General features: G+C 37.3%; 1 long non-coding RNA gene across 4 annotated transcripts in view; it reads right to left on the reverse strand.

Moving 5' to 3' along the window:
* The window catches only part of LOC143435471 (uncharacterized), a 75,660-nt gene that overhangs the window by 9,230 nt on the left and 51,403 nt on the right, over positions 1–15,027 (reverse strand). For all 4 annotated transcript variants that reach the window (XR_013105807.1, XR_013105805.1, XR_013105804.1 and 1 more), the window contains exons 3-4: positions 13,464–13,507; positions 8,461–8,531 (exon numbers count right to left, since the gene is read on the reverse strand). This is a non-coding gene — a long non-coding RNA (uncharacterized LOC143435471). The remainder of the gene's footprint in view (positions 1–8,460; positions 8,532–13,463; positions 13,508–15,027) is intronic.

The following is a 15,027-nucleotide window of genomic DNA, read 5'->3' on the forward strand; positions in this document are numbered from 1 at the left end:
TAATTTTTACTTTTTCACACGGGGGTTATATACACATAAAGGATGTGGGAAAGGGGATGACGCAGGAGCGTAGGTGTTCAGGTGAGTACAGATATCTTCCAGAACAGGGTATTGGCTGAGTGAAGGTTCAGGGAACATGTCACTATGACTCTGACTATGATTCTCTTGTCCTTATCTAAGTTGGTACTATCCACCAAGGCTACCTATCCACAAGGTCTATGACTATCCACAAGACCTATGACTACTTGTTCTTATCCAGGCTGGTAAATTTCCACCAAAGCTGCCTGTTTACAATATCTTATAGCTATCTGTTTCAGTGTTTTTCCACGGAGACCGAAGACTTTGTGTTAGCAAGCTGATTTAGGCTTATTGCTGATTTTAGGTCTTCAGTGTATAAGCAAGGCTGCCCCTGACACATGGATAGCCATTAATTTAAACAGTAATGTGATCATGCTATGCTTAGTACATACTATATTACCAAAAAGAATATAAATATTTATGATTTTACTTACATTTCAATTTGAGCTTAGCTTATTAAAAACAGGCAATAGTGTGGTAGAATAATGAATCTTATGAGGTATACCTTAAACAATGAAATGTCTGGGATTAGAAGGCCAAGTATAATTTTTAAAAATCATAGAACATGACTGATGAATATAATTATAACATAAGCAGTTAAAATAGATTATGTATTGGGAAGAAATAGGAATGTAAGGATAAAGAAATATTTTGAAGTGTCTTGTCATTTATTTCACTCATTTTGATTAAGATGGGGTTTTTGATAGTGTACAGCAGTGTGTACTTGGTTAGCCTGGAACTCATTATACAGAACAGGTTGGCCTCAAGCTCACAAAGACACTCTTGCCTCCATTAGTGCTGGGATTAAAGTCATGTTTTATCACACTAGGCTGGTTGTCCTTTCTTTTTGATTTATAAGTTACTCATATATGCTGTGCAGCCATCCTTTGTCAAATACATGTAAGATAATGCTTTTCTCGCATTTTTATATCTCTTATCTTTTTTGCTAGTGGTATCGCTTTATTATTATTTCATTTTTTGTATATGAGTGTTTTGCCTACATTCATGTAAGTGTACTGTGTATGTTCTAAGTACCTGCAGAGGGCAAAACAGAGTGTCAGATCCTCTGGGACTAAAATTACAGATGGTTATGAGATGAATATAGATGCTGGGAACTGAACCCAGGTCCTCTGAAAGAACTGCCAGCTTTCTTTCTTTTTTAAAATATTTGTATTGGATATTTTCTTTATTTACATTTCAATTGTTTTCCCCTTTCCAGGTCTCCTCTTCTCTGAGGATGTTCCCCAACCCACACACCTACTCCCATCTTCCTGCCCTGGCATTCCCCTACTCTGAGGCATTGAACACCCTCAGGCTCAAGAACTGCTCCTCCCACTGACATCCAACAGGGCCATCCTCTGCCACATATGCAGCCTGAGCCATGGGTCCCTCCATGTGTGTACTCTTTAGTTGGTGGACCAGTCCCCAGGAGCTTCAGGGGGTCTGGCCAGTTGACACTGTTGTTCCCCTCATGGGACTGCAAATCCCCTCAGCTCCTTCAGTCCCTTCTCCAACTACTCCATCAGGATCCCTACACTCAGCACTCAGTCCAATGGTTAGCTGTGAGCATCTGCCTCTGTATTTGTCAGGCTCTAGCAGAACCTCTCAGGAGACAGCTATATCAGGCTCCTGTCAGCAAGTACTTCTTGGCATCCACAATAGTGTCTGGGTTTGGTAACTGTATATGGGATGAATCCCTAGGTGGGGCAGTCTCTGTATGGCCTTTCCTCCAGTCTCTGCTCCACACTTTGTCTCCATATTTCCTCCTTTGAGTATTTTGTTCCCCCTTCTAAGAAGCACTGAAACATCCACGCTTTGGTCTTCCTTCTTCTTGGGCTTCATATGGTCTGTGAATTGAATCTTGGCTATTCTGAACTTTTGGACTAATATCCACTTATCAGTGAGTGCATACTGTGTATGTTCTTTTGTGACTGAGTTACCTCACTTAAGATGATATTTTCTAGATCCATCCATTTGCCTCCAAATTTCATGAATTCATTGTTTTTAATAGCTGAGTAGTATTCCATTGTGTAAATGTACCACATTTTCTGTATCCATTCCTCTGTTGAAGGACATCTGGGTTCTTTCCAGCTTCTGGCTATTATAAATAAGGCTGCTATGAACATAGTGGAGCATGTGTCCTTATTACATGTTGGAGCATCTTCTGAGTATATGCCCAGGAGTGGTATAGCTGGGTTCTCAGGCAGTACTATGTCCAATTTTCTGAGGAACCTCCAGACTGATTTCCAGAGTGATTGCACCAGCTGCTAGCATTCTTAACTGCTCATTCCCCTACTGTATCTCCCTTATCCCATTTCCAGCCATTTTTATCAGATAAATTGTTCTTTCTTTTGTCTGTGCACTAGTCTGCTTTCTACAACATCATCCCATAAATATCACTACTAACTTCAGTATCACTAAATAAGTTGTAAGGAATCAACCATGAAGTGGTCACTTAACTCCATGTAAGGATAAATTGTCTTTATAGTTAATACTTCTAAATCAGTGCATGGATTATGGGGATGTCCTGAAATTGCTGGATTTGAAGAAGCTGTCTGTAAAATGCCTCTTATTCTGTTTTGCTAAGGAAAGGAAGCACCTTGTTGCTGCAACAGGATGTCCATTGCTGTAATAACTTGAATAACCCTTATACACAGCTGGTTGTGAGTAAGGAGATAAAAAAATTAAAAGAATTAAAATGTAACAGGATTTATCCCTTAACCTGTGACTTAACTAAAAAATGGAAAATTCAAATGCTAAGTTAAAAACCCTGATATGCTACTTTTTGCAGCCAAGAAGAAAGAACTGAACAGTTAAAGAAGTGTGAACTATTGCCTTGTAATCAGAATAGGATGCAAATAATTGGAATCTCTGTGGAAAGAGCAGTGGGAGAAAACCTGAGATTGAAGTGTTAGAAAACAGAAACCTGTGATCTTTGTTTTATTTGTCAACATTATTGTAAGTCAAAGCAAAAGCATAAACTATTCAGATATATCAAGGAGGTCATCTAATTCCAGAAACCATGGTTGTTTGACAATACACTGCTGCATAATTGCTGAATACTGCAAAACCTCTTTTAAAAAAAAAAAAAACTGGCCTGTTAGAATCTGACTGCCTACATAATGAGACTCTAGGATTTGGGAGAGGGTGTCATTTTTCTGGAAGGAAACAAAAGTAAGAAAATGTCGCTCATCCAGCCCTTAGGCAGCACCTACATAAAGCCCATCAAACCAAGTTGCGGAAAGAGGTATCCTTCCTAAATTGGATCATCATAGACATTAGACAGTCATGGCCAAATGAAAGGAATCAGCTAGGACAGTCATTCTTATTCATTTATGCCCACATATTTCAAGGATTTATTAAAGCACTTTTTAATGCCAGAATTAAAAACAATTTGAAATGCACCAACAGAATGTGTCGTTTCTTCTCCCCCTTCAGACTGAGAGTATGTTTATGACATGGAAGAAGCTATTTCTATTCTGAGAGAAACTGAGTATGGCCAGAAAAGGGTAAGACTTGTCACAAACTGTGATAAGAAAATGGAACATATAAAAATTGGAGAGAAAAAGGCAAGAAGGGGATGGTTAAGATTATGTTTTAGTGTAGACGGCATGACTTGTATTAGCACATCCAAAAAAATAAACTGTTTGCCATCTTGGTACTATTATAGAAGGAATGCAAGCTTGAACACCAATTCATACCTTGCTGAAATGTAAAAGATGGTGAAAAATTTCTATGGTCTCTTGTTGCATAATACTTGAAATAGGTTTTTTTCTCTGAAATAAGTTCTAATAATAAATATCTTATTTAGGAAATATATTATAGACCTTTATAAAAGAATTCAGAGTTTAAATTTGTGTAACATGTATTGAAGGCTAAAGCAAAATGAGACCCTGTTAGCTTTCTAGTCTCTGGGAAAGTCATGAAAGACCAGGTAGTCATGCTCAAATTGCAATGGATCGCAAAAGAAGTAGGTTATAATCTTAAATCCTGCCCACAGTGCTTTGAATAATCTAGTGTGGCCTGTGACTAAGCCAGGTAGATCTGTAGAACTAGTTTGCTTTCACAAATGGTAAGTCTTAGTTTTGTTCTACTAGTGATATCATGCTAGGTGGTGAAGATTCTCTGGTATATTTTTAACTTTTTGTTTTTGAAACATTTAAACAATATTCTTCTGGGCAGTAATAGAGCATGCCTTTAATCCCAGCACTTGGGAGACAGAGTCAAGTGGATCTCTGAGTTAGAAGCCAATCTGATCTGCAAAGTGAGCTCCAGAACAGCCAGGGCTGTTGGCCAGAAAAAAAATGTATTCTATTATTTTCATGCTTAAAGTTCTGAGATTATGCTTTCAACTTTTATATAGCTTTTGAAAGTTTTCATGTAACATTATATTTTAAGGTTTTCCTTTATTGGTGCATGCTGATCTAGTCCATTCACCTAATTTCTTCTGAGTATTCTAGTAAATAAATGAATTGTGGCTTATTTATCTATCTCCCTAAAAAGGGACACCTAAGTAAACTCCAAGTTCCATCTATACAAATACTTTGCAATCCAACAATTCAAAGTTTCTATTTCTTCTCATTCTCACCAACACTTGGAGTTAGCAGACTACATTTTGCCATCCTGGTGAATATAAAGTAATATCTCATTGTAATGTATTGTTTGTAAACTAGTGAGGTTTTATTTTAATGGTTACTATGTACTGACCACTGAGTGCTCTTCCTAAAATAATTAATAATTTATATATTCTCACATTTTTTAGTTTATTGCCATTTATTTGATGAGTATCATTGGCTATTGAGTATATTTTTCCTTTTTATTTCATCCTTACCATCTCTTTATCAATTCTTCCCCTCTTATTATTGCTTTTTGTTCCCCTGAAGAAATTTACTTCTAGTATCATTTAACATATACATATACACATACACATATACATCATATACATATGAGTGTATGTGTTTGTGTGTATGTAATCTAGGTACCACAAATAGGATAATACATATATTACTTTCCCACAAAGGACCTAATTAATTCTTTTTATGGCTATGTATACACATGTTTTGCTTGCATATGTGTCTGTGCACCACATGTGTGGCTTGTGCCTGTGGATGCCAGAAGAGAGTGTCAGATCCCTTGGAACTGGAGTAATATGTGGTTACAAGCCATCATGTAAGGACAGAAAATTTAACTGGGATCATCTGGAAGATCAGCCAGTTGTCTGAGCCACTGAGCCACTGAGCCATCTCTCCAGCCCTAAAGGTATATAAGTGTGATTGCACATGCCTGAAATCCCATTTTAGCTCTTATAGATGCAGATCAGGAGTTTGATCAGAAATTCAAGGTCATCTCAGGTGTCATAGAACATTCAACGCCAGCCTGACAGAATATATATATATATATATATGTATAGTCAGAAATGTGGAGCTGGATTTGTTATAGAACTAGTTGCACTACAGTGCATCTTGACATGTCAGTTTTCTATTTCTATATTTTTGTTCTCTTCTATAAGCATTTGAACTTACTTCCTACTTAAAATCCATCCATAGCTAAATGTTTTTCTTTAGATTATGACTATTCTGATGTTAGTAGAGGTTTTGTTGGGTTTGTATGTGTGTGTGTGTGTGTATTGCTTTTCAAGATTGGCACAGGCGTCACTTAAGTTTAGACTAAAAATAATAACTATAAAATACTTTTCATCTTATACCATGCAAGCAAAAAAAAAATAAAATAAAATATTTAAAGGGACAAGAGAGAAAACATACTCATGTAGAAATTGATGTGGGGTTGAATTTTTTTCTACAAAGTAAAAAAGAGTTAAGAGATTTTCTCAGGCAAATGACAGTTGAAGGAATGTGTCATTAATACATTTAACCTTGCAAGATGTTCATTAGAAAAAAGGAGAATGTCAAAGATCAGAAACACGATCTCAAAGCTTGAATACGTGGGCACAGGGGAAAAGTTCCTGAACAGAACACCAATGGCTTATGCTCTAAGATCAAGAATTGACAAACTGGACCTCATAAAATTGCAAAGCAATTGTAAGGCAAAGGACGCCATTAATAGGACAAAATGGCAACCAACAGATTGGGAAAAGATTTTTACCAATCCTACATCCTATAGAGGGCTAATATCCAATATATACAAAGAACTCAGCAAATTAGACTCCAGACAACCAAATAACCCTATTTAAAAATGGGATACAGAACTAAACAAAGAATTCTCAACTGAGGAAACTCGAATGGCCAAGAAGGTCCTAAAGAAATGTTCAACATCCTTAGTCATCAGAGAAATGCAAATCAAAACAACCCTGAGATACCACCTCACACCAGTCAGAATGGCTAAGATCAAAAACTCAGGTGATAGAAGATGCTGGCGAGGATGTGGAGAAAGAGGAACACCCCTCCATTGTTGGTGGGATTGCAAGCTGGTACAACCACTCTGGAAATCAGGCTGTCCGTTCCTCAGAAAATTGGACATAGCATTACCTGAGGACCCAGCTATACCACTCCTGGGCATATACCCAGAAGATGCTCCAACATATAACAAGGACATATGCTCCACTATGTTCATAGCAGCCTTATTTATAATAGCCGGAAGCTGGAAAGAACCCAGATGTCCTTCAACAGAGGAATGGATACAGAAAATGTGGTACATTTACACAATGGAATATTACTCAGCTATTAAAACAATGAATCTAGAAATTTTTAGGCAAATGGAGGGAACTAGAATATATCATCCTGAGTGAGGTAACCCAATCCCAAAAGAACACACATGGTATGCACTCACTGATAATTGGATATTAGCCCAAAAAGCTTGCAATATCCAAGATACAACTCACAAACCACATGAAGCTCATGAACAAGGAAGACAAAAGTGTGGGTGCTTTGGCCCTTCTTAGAAGGGGTAACAAAATACTCAAGGGAGCAAATATGGAGACATAGTGTGGGACAGAAACTGAAGAAGAGGTCGTCCGGAGACCATTCCACCTGGGTATCCATCCCATGTGCAGTCACCAAATTTAGACACTGATGTGGATGTCAGGAAGTGCATGTTGACAGGAGCCTGATATAGCTGTCCCCTTAGAGGTCTTCCAGTGCCTGATGTGTACATAGGCAGATGCTCACAGCTAACCATTGAACTGATGATCATGGGGTTCTCAATGGAGGAGTTAGAGAGAAGACTGAAGGAGGTGAAAGGGTTTGCGGCCCCATGAGGAAAACAACAATACCAACCAACCAGAGATCCCAGGGTCAAAATCACCAGCCTGGAAGCACACAGGGAGGGACCCATGGCTCCAGCTGTATATGTAGGGGAGGGTGGCCTTGTTGGACATATGTGGGAGAGGAGATCCTTGGTCCCCTGAAGGCTCGATGCCCCAGTGTGGGGGAATTCAAGGGCAGGAAGGTGGAAGGGGGTTGGTGGGTGGGGGCACATCCTCACAGAAGCAGAAGGAGGGGGAATGGGATAGGGGGTTCCTGGGTGGGTGGGTGGGGAAATGTGGTAAGGGAATAACACCTAAAATGTACATAAAATATCCAATAAAAGAAAAAAGAAAAAATGAGAATGTCAAAGATCAGAAACATGGACTAAAATAAAAAAGGAAAATAATAGAGAAGAATAAATGAATGCAAAATATTGTTTTCAAAATTTTTTGACTCTTAAATTTTGTAAAAATAACTCTTTTAAAGTAACAATAATAAGAATTTGTTAGGTTACTATAGTATACGGAAAAGTGAAGTGACTAAAAGAAATGTCTTAGAGGATGGAAGGAATTAAAAGTACTCCTATATTTTCCACTATACATCCAAAACAGTTTGGTGGTATTTTAAGGGCAAGGAAAGACACAGTACAGGAAACTCATCCTCAATAAGAGAGAATAGTAAAACTAAAAAGAAAGTCTTGGATCCTCCCAGTTGGTGCATTGTCTTTGTCACTCAGATTACTAAAAATTGACTATAGGTATTGAATATGATAATGATTCTTTTAGTCCGAACAGTGATCAGACAGGAATCTGGGTACCTTGGATCTCCATACCCGTTATCCAATAAAGTTTTACCCAAAAAGAGTACAAATATTAGTTTTCCTTGTATCATCATGATGTAGAAAAGCTTGCGAAACAGTTAAGAGTGAGGTCTGAGCTGAAGTGAATTGGTGAATTGTTCAAACCAAGGTCAAAGTCATCACTAGCAATTAGTACAGGTCTCTTCTAAAGTACTTGCACCTGAATCAAAGGATGAAACATGAATAATATAGAACTGAAGCAAAATAAAGAAGGATACCATGGAAACTAAGCAAAGACAACAAAGAAAAGAAGTTGGTAGGCCACAGTTATAAAGGTTTAGTAGATAAACACTGCCTTTGTGAACTTATAGTGGAACTGACCTGAGGATGTGCTCTGTGTCCTGCATCAGTACCCAAATCCAGAGAATTAGCCTTTCCAAATCTATTGCCTCCTGGAAAAACAAGAATAGAAATAAACTTTTACCAGAGAAAAGATTAAATACAGAAACTACAATCAGGAACTGCTGTGTTAGGCAGATAGGGATGAGTGCTGTAGGAGGAGAGTTGTAAAACCTGAGACAGTCTGAAGACATTAAAGATTTCAAAGCCAGTAGTCAGGGAGGTTGGAAGGGCACCAAAGAAACTTTGGCTGATTTTACATTTTGGCAGCATTTCTAACAAATGTTGGCCAGAAATCTTTCCCACTGAACCGTCCCCTTTAGAGAATACTAGTAAGAATTTTGCCAAAGCAATATCATTAGGTTTTTCAAATATACTTTGTATTTAGTTGACAAAAAAGAAAATTATGTTATAACACGTAGTGGTTTAAAAGCATACCATGCTAATTGTCATGTATTTTTCTCATGATGTGAGGCCCTGAAAGTCAGAATCTGTTTTTGAGATTTTGTATTTGCAGTCTAGTATCTAATTGCAGCATGGATAGTGGATAGATAGGTAGAGAGGTAAGTAGGTAGATAAATAAACAGGACATTTTTTATCCTTTAATGTCTGCTTTTGAAATGTTTAAAAGTGTTGGAAATTATTAGGGCTTGAAATGAAACCCTAAGAAAATAGAGAACAATTTTGTCCCAGACCTTAGCAGGCCCTTCCTGCTTCCTCACTAATCACAAATACCAACTCTTTTTTTTTTTTTTTTTTTTTTTTTTTTGGTTTTTTGAGACAGGGTTTCTCTGTGTCCTGGCTGTCCTGGCACTCACTCTGTAGACCAGGCTGGCCTCGAACTCAGAAATCCGCCTGCCTCTGCCTCCCAAGTGCTGGGATTAAAGGCGTGCGCCACCACCTCCCGGCAAATACCAACTCTTAAAGTATCTTCACCACCCCTCCCAGACACTGGGGGAAACAATAACCTTCCTTTATAAGAAAACTGGTTCCTTGCCTTGGAGATCAGAATGACTCAGGGACAGAGTGATTAGCAAAAAAAAAAAAAAAATTATCACTCAAGAAAAAATTGGTAATTTATTCTAAACTTTCCCATTTCCCAACCTGGCTTTATATCTCTAAGATGATCAAAAAATCTAAAATAAAATATCATAACTCAACAGATTATCTTAGAACTTATTAAGGTTTAAGAATGGGTGTTACAAAGGATGAATTGAATAGATACAGGTAAAACAGCACACAGTATAGGTGTTCTACATAAAAGGAAAATGTTGCCATGAGCTCACAGCTAAGGACAATGAAAGATTATAGACAACAGCAATTGCTGCATCAGTCTTCTGGAAGTGTTCTACTTTTGGGTTTACCTTGTATGAATATGGTCAAATACCATTGCCAACAATCTTAGGGTTTTATTGCTGTAGTAAAACACCATGACCAAAAGCAGTTTGAGGAGGAATGGTTTTATTTTATCTTACAGCTTGTGGTCCATCATTCAAGGGAGTCAAAGCAAGAACTCAAAGCAGAAATCTGAAGGCAAGAACTGATAGAAAGGCCTTGAAGAAATCATGTTTACTGGATTGCTCTCTCTGGCTTACACAGCCTGCTTTCATATAGAATCCAAAACAATCATACCAGTGTTGACACTGACCACAGTGAGCTGGGCCTTCCCACAGTAATCACCTATTAAGAAAATGTACAACAGGCTTTTCCAAGGTCTGTTTTGGTGGGAGCATTTCCTCATTTAAAGTTTCTTTTTCCAAACTGACTCAAGCTTGTATCAAGTTGACATAAAACCAGCCAGCACAATTGAACTCTTGTCAACTCAACACACAAACACATCACTGTTAAATCATAAACTTTCTTTTCATATTGTTCCCAGGATTCATATTAATTTCAGTTATCACAATATAAAACATACTTCAAACTTTAAAATTCCCACAATCTTTAAAAACTCAAATGCTTTAAAGGTTCTGTCCAAATATCTAAAGTCTCTAAAATATCCAGTCTCTAAAATTCCAAAGTCTCTTTAAAAGTTCACAGTCTGCTAGCTATGGACCCCTGTAAAATTAAAAGAAAAAAAAAACAAGTTAAATACTACCTTACTTCAAGAGGGAATAAATAAGGGCACAGTAACAGTCAAAGCAAAGCAAAACCGAAGTCAGCAGTGTAAAGCTCAGATTTCTGGGACTCATAATCATCTAAGCTCAAAAGGGCTTCCCACAACATACACAGCTTGTCTGTTACGCTTAAGCCTGCTCCACTCCACAGCAACTGCTATGGAGTTATCTTATGGTACCTGGATCTCCAAAATGCTGATATCTTTGCTGCACCTGAGCTATATTTTCACAAATAGCCTTTCCTAGGCTCTCTTCAGGGACTCTACCCCTGACACATGGTACCAAACCTCAATTTGTCCATGACCCCTTCAATTCTGGGCCTTCTAGTACAACTGAAGTTATACTTTCACCAATGGCTTCTCCAAGTCTCTCTTTGGGGACTGCAGCCCTGTCATACATTGTTGATAAAGCCTCAGCTTCTTTCTATGACTAGTTCATGCCATTTTAGAGACTCACAAACCACTAAGTTTGGCTGAGAACTCCATGTTTAGTTTCATGCCTCAATTTTAATCAATTTGTTTTCTTGTTGTTGTTTGTATATTCTAAACACCAACCTAAAATCAGATCTATAGCTGGTAAACTTTTTCCCATTCTGAAGTTTTACTCTTCACTTGTATCTTTTGCTGTACAGAAGCTTCTTAGTTTCATGAGGTTCTATTTGGCTATTGTTTTTTTTTTGGTTTTGGTTTGTTTTTTGTTGGTGGTGATAGTGTGTGTGTGTGGTTTTTTTGTAGTTTGATTGTTTGTTTGAGACTGAATTTCTCTGTGTAGCAGCTCTGGCTGTCCTGGAACTCCCTCTGTAGACCAAGCTGGTGTCAAACTCACAAAGATCTGCCTACTTCTGCCTCCCGAGTGCTGGGATTAAAGGCATGTACCACTATTGCCTGGCTTGGCTATTGTTTTTAATGCCTGAACTACAGGGATCCTGTTCAGAAAGTCCTTTCCTGAGCTTATAAATTGAAGCATATTCCTTACATTCTCCTCCAACAGTTTCAGGGTATCAGGTCTTATACTGAAGTCTTTGATTCATTTGGTGTTGAGTTTTGTTCAGGATGAGATAAAACGATTTCGTTTCATTCCTCTGTGTATTCAGCCCCATTTGCTGAAGATGTTGTCATTTCCTTAGTGTATATGTTTTTGACTCCTTGTTAAAAAAAATATGACTGTAAGAGTATGGGCTTATATGTAGGCCCCCAATTCTATTACATTGATCAATGTAACTCCTTTTATTCTAGAATAAATTTTACTATATATAATTTTACTATTTATTTTACTATTTATAATTTTTTATTTACTATATCTCTGTAATATAACTTGCATTTAGAGATAGTGAGATCTCTAACGCTATTTTTATTTTTAGGGTTTTGTTGTTGTTGTTGTTTTCCTGGGTCATTTGCATTTCCATTTAAATTTTCAAAAATTTTAAAAAATTTTGTGAAGAATTGCATTGGAATTTTGATGAAAATTGCATCAACTGTATAGGTTGCTCTTTGTAGATTCACTATTTTTACAATCTTAATCTTATTGACCTGTAAGTATGGAGGTCTTTCCTTTACAATTTCTGGTACCCTCTTCAATTTTTTTCAGTGTCTTAAAGTTTTCCTTGCACAAATATTTTACTTCCTTTGTCAGATTTATTCTAAGATATTTTGAGACTGTTGTGCATGGGATTGTTCCCATGAATTCTCTCTTGGTATATTTATTATGAACATTGGGAATAGGTACTAATTTTTGTGTGTTAATTTTATATCCTGATACATTTCTGAATGAATTTATCAGCTATGAACATTTTCTGGTGGAATCCTTAGGATCTTTATATATAAAATCATATCATCTAAAAATAAGGATACTTTGTCATTCGTCTTTTCCTTTATCTCCTCTTGTCATACTTTTATAGCTAAAATTTCAAGCACTTTGAACAAGAGTAGAAAATGTGGACATCATTTTCTTGTTCATTATTTTAGTGTAAATGATTTAAACCTTTATTTAGCATATTGTTGGCTAGTTGTAGATCACCTTTATTATTTTGTGATATGTCCCCTTATATTGATAGATTCTCTAGGACATTTATCCTGAAGAATGCTGGATTTTGTCAAAGGCCTTTATGCATTTAATAATCATGTGATTTCCATCCTTGAATCTATGTTGTAGAGTGCAATTATTGTTTTTGTATGTTGAACCATCCCTGCACCTCTGAGTTGAAGCTGGTGTGACAGTTGTAGATAATTTTTATTGTGTTCTAAAATTCGGTGTGCAAGTGCTTGAAATTTTTTGTTTCAATGTTCACCAAGGAGGTTGGCCAATATTTTTCAATTGTTTTGGTATCAAGAATAATACTGGTTTTGTAAAAAACAAACAAACAAACAAACAAACAAACAAACAAAACAAAAAACAAAAAAAAAAAACAAAAAAACCTGTCTTCCAAATAAATTGTTTTAAAAATGAACAAAACATGAGAGATCTCTGGGAAACATGAGAAGACAAAACCTTGAATTATTAGTATAGAAAAGGAATATCTTTTTTTTCCTTTTTTTATTAGATATTTTATTTACACTTCAGATGGCATCCCCTATCCCCATTCCCTCCCCCACCCCCCTTAGGAAACCGAAAAGGAATATCTTAACAAGGCATAATCGATGCTTTAATGAAAGAGTAAAAAAATGTTTCCCAAACCCAGAGAAATAGATTGGCATCTATCCTATAAAATACTAAAACAAAGAACAAAGAGCAAAGAAGGTATATTGAAAGACCTTTCTGCCTTTAAAAGTTGAATAATGTATACAGGATATTATATATGATAAACTAACTATTGAAATTTAATGGAAAAATGAGACCTTTCAATGATGAAAATAGGTTAAATTCACTCACCACCAAAACAGCTCTACAGAGGATACTGGAAAGAATACTTCAGCCTGAAGAAGAGGATAAACACGTACAAGAGGTCATCAGGAATAAATAAATAATTTCAGAATAGTGATCAAGTCTAAGAAACACCATAAAACAAAATGACAGAAAATAATTTGCATCATTCAATAATACCTCTTAATAGTAATAGTCTCAATTCCCCCAATCAAAAGACACAGGACTAGAAGATTGGATTAGAAAACAAGATCTATCTTCTTGCTGCCTCCAAGAAACACACTTCACTATCAATAATAGATACTTTCTTTTGATAAGAGGATGAAAAATGGCATTCCAAACAAATGCAGTGAAGAAACAATCATCCAAAGCTATTCCAATATATAAAAAAAAATAGGCTACATGTCAAATAAAGTCAGAAGAGTCATTTTATATGGGAACAATTCATCCAAAGAGATTACGATCATAAGCATATATGCACAGAACTCTGGTGTACATAATTTCATAAAAGAAATACTACTCTCTTGATTTTGGTTTTATTGCTGTGAGCAGACACAGTGACCATGGCAACTCTTATAAGGACAGCATTTAATTGGGACTGGCTTACAGAACCAGAGATTCAGTCCATAATCATCATGGCAGGAAGCACAACAGCATTCAGGAAGACTGGGGGAGCTGAAAGTTCCACATCTTCATCCAAAGAAAGCTAGGAGCAGACTGTCCTCAGGCAACTAAGAGGGGAGTCTCAAAACCCAACCCCACAGTGACACACTTCCTCCAACAAGGTCACATTTCTTAATAGTGCCACTCTGTAGCGTGTAATTATTAAAAAAACAATCCACACTAATGTTGGCTAGGCATCAGCTGTCTCTGTCTGTTCCCGGCTGTGTACATAGCCAGAGACCCAGACTACGTGTTTCCCCTAGCCAATGCCTCTCCCACCAATGGTGGCTCTGCCTCTCCAGAGCTCTGAGATCGCTGCTGCCAAACTGCTCCTAAACTTCCCTGGCTACCTGGGGGCGCACTCTCACCAACCTGTGCTCAGCTACGGTTGTTTCCCCTGGAGCTCAGTCCTTGACCAATCTTCTCGTCCCAAAGCCTGGCCAAACTTCACCTCAGCTAATGTTCTTTCCCTCTGGCCCACCTAAGTTGCTGCAAATGTAAAACACCAGACCGTCTTAGTTTAAGAAGCAATAAATGACACAACCTCTGGGAGCTGACTCTATCATCCTAAACCATCAACTAGTCTATGTTAGAAATCTTCCAGTGGCGGTGGCGCCACTAGATCTAACAGTCCCCAGTCTACATTGTGCTTCTTTTCGCTCCTGCCTTGCAATCCAAAAAGAACCATTCCTTCCTCCTGCGTTCCCTCTTTTTCTCTTGGACCGGAAGATCCACCTCCTCCTCACCAAGCGATTGGCTTCTTGTCGTCCTTATTATTCAATCAATTAATTAGGCCAAGCATATTAGAACCACCCCAACTACCATATTAAAAACCATAGATTAATCCCAATATAGTAATTGTGGGTGACTTAAATACACCAGTAGATAGTTCATGTGAACAAAAATCAGA

This window comes from Arvicanthis niloticus, chromosome X (assembly GCF_011762505.2).
Source record: "Arvicanthis niloticus isolate mArvNil1 chromosome X, mArvNil1.pat.X, whole genome shotgun sequence".
Classification (NCBI taxonomy): Eukaryota; Metazoa; Chordata; class Mammalia; order Rodentia; family Muridae; genus Arvicanthis; species Arvicanthis niloticus.